The 2,500-nt window shown below is 45.4% G+C and overlaps 1 protein-coding gene and 1 non-coding gene across 2 annotated transcripts in view; both read left to right on the forward strand.

The window, feature by feature from the left end:
* Window positions 1–39, forward strand: part of LOC117766974 (parvalbumin beta-2-like) — a 2,307-nt gene extending 2,268 nt beyond the window's left edge. The window contains exon 5 of the mRNA XM_034594449.1: window positions 1–39. This exon is cut by the window's left edge and continues 248 nt beyond it. The gene's annotated coding sequence lies outside the window, so the exon portion shown is untranslated.
* A 1,391-nt stretch (window positions 40–1,430) lies between these two features.
* On the forward strand, window positions 1,431–1,502 carry trnaq-cug. The gene has a single exon. It is a non-coding gene; the product is annotated as a tRNA-Gln (tRNA).
* Window positions 1,503–2,500: the final 998 nt, after the last annotated feature.

Consider the following 2,500-nt stretch of genomic DNA (forward strand, 5'->3'; position numbering starts at 1 on the left):
CCAGGAACGAACTGTATTAATAAAAAAAAAGAATAAATATACATGATCTGTCTCTTTTCAATTTACACAAAATCATAATCTGACACATTCTGAGTGACGGACTTCTATTTCATTGTGTTTGTTTGCCATGAAATGAAAGGCATAGAGAATAATGGATAAATAAAAAGAAAGCACACACACACACACGCACACACACACACACACACACACACACACACACACACACACACACACACACACACACACACACACACACACACACACACACACACTCGCATCTCACATGCAGGTTCTGTCATGCAGCTCCACCCTGCAGCCACTAGATGGAGTCACATCCATTAACACCAGATGAACAGTCAAGAAAGTCAAGAAAAGTCAAGAAAACAGCAACAGTTTATATATAATTTGAAGGTAGTTTGGGTTTATTGTGGATGTTTGTGGATTAAAAAATAAAAGATATTAAAATTTAAAATGCAGACCTTCAGTGGGTGTAGGCCACCAAATTTAAACAGAAAACAAAAACAAGATCTCCAATTTAATTAAATGTAACTGAACATCTGAAGTGTTCCAATGCTATGCAGAGAAAATGAGCGGTATAATATATGTCAGTCCAGGTCCTCCTCATGTCCTCCTCTGAACCTCTCTCCATGTGGATGAACGAGGCTCGAACAGGGCATTAGCAAATGTAAATGAATAAGTTATTGCCCAGTAACAGTATAGTCCACGAGGTATCAACATGGCAACATGACATCATGCACCGGGTGTGGGTAGACTTGCACCACTGCCATCGATCCGGTGTCCTCAGTCTCTTTTTCACACACAGTCTGGAGCAGATGATAGAGTTTCTCTTCAGGAGTCCACCTGCACCAGAACCTCACAGAGGACGATCACACATCACTTGTTGAGGGGCCCCATTAACAAGTTGGCACCGGGATTAGGTTCAGGAAAGGCTGACAAAGACAAACCACCGGAGATACAAGCTTTTATTCAATAATGAAGGACGCCTGTAATCTGGCAAAGGGATCGACACCCAGTGCGTAAAAGTCATTCCCAAAGCACTGTCCTTAATTCTTACATCGCAAAAGTTTTTAAACTGATAACTTAACGATTTCTCCACACATTTTTATAAAGGCTTTAATAAAACAAACGTTTGGTTATTTCCATCCTGGACCACGCGCACCTAAACGCATCTCGATCGATTGTTTTCAGGCCTTTAAATGATGTTTAGGAGGATCTTTACGCACGTGTCGTGACACCGAACCGTCACTCACGGACGCGTGCGAGAGCGCAGAGGTGTCAGGAGTGTCACGCGCTTTAAGCTGGTAACCCCTAAAGTGATGAAACAGGTCGCGGGAGTGTGCATGAATGTAAAGAACAAGGTTAGAGATCACTTCGTCGAAACGTGGTGGTGGTCTGGGGTCGCATAAGAAGGTTCCATGGTGTAATGGTTAGCACTCTGGACTCTGAATCCAGCGATCCGAGTTCAAATCTCGGTGGAACCTGTTCATTATTATTCTTTGTTGTGATAATATTTCATCACCACAGTGTGATTTGCAGAACATGTTCACATCCAACACTTACTGAAACTCTTGCTCTTGCTACGTCCTGCAACATTCACACCTCCAACCTCACCTCACATCACCGGGGACAGAACAGACCTTTTTCCCGGGCACCACTGCAGCGAGCTCTCTCCCAGGGATGTGCCTAATGACCCCTGAAGTTCTCTATGAGTCGACTCGCTGGGGGCCACAGATGCCCTCGGTAAAAGACACCCTGAATTAAAACATTTTCTCCTGGACATCTGGAGAGACTGCAGCTCTGCGGCTTCCTTAAAGAAACACAGCGACAAAATGGGACAAATGATCAAACCCCACGTGTGACCCCTGCCTCCCGTACTTCTGTTTAAACAGCTCATACCTGGGACACTGTGCGTTATGCATCATCATCATCATCACCATCAGACACCGACAGCAGAGGGTGACCTCGGGTCTCCTCATCAGCACAGTTGACAAAGCAATTCCGCGAGGCATTGCTTTGCCACCCCCCCCCTTTCACCGTGAGACAATGAGAAGGTTATAAAACATCAGCAACATTCAGTGATGAGCAGCTATGATGTGTATTTGAGGTTACAGTAGGGATCAACTGACTTACATTAGGGATCAACTGACCCCCATGTGTTGGGGCTCTGCGTCAAACTCTTGGCACCTCAAGACGCACAGATGTGGGAAGACATGAAATTTACCCAAGACTATAGGCCTGGAGCAGAACTGGCTACTTCTCACCTCAAATGTATTGATGAGGGCTTATTTTTCAAGGAGCATCACATGAGCGTGTCACAGGGATTGTTGGCTGAAAGAGGATACCTGCATGAAGGGGTGGGGGGTGCAGAGACAGCATGAGAGGGAGGAAAGGAGAGAGAGAGAGGGTGAAGTTACATTACAGCCTCCCTGCATTAACTGTACTGTATCCTAGAGGTGAGGGGAGGAGTGGTGCCGGGATG

This window comes from Hippoglossus hippoglossus, chromosome 8, assembly GCF_009819705.1.
Source record: "Hippoglossus hippoglossus isolate fHipHip1 chromosome 8, fHipHip1.pri, whole genome shotgun sequence".
NCBI classification, from domain to species: domain Eukaryota; kingdom Metazoa; phylum Chordata; class Actinopteri; order Pleuronectiformes; family Pleuronectidae; genus Hippoglossus; species Hippoglossus hippoglossus.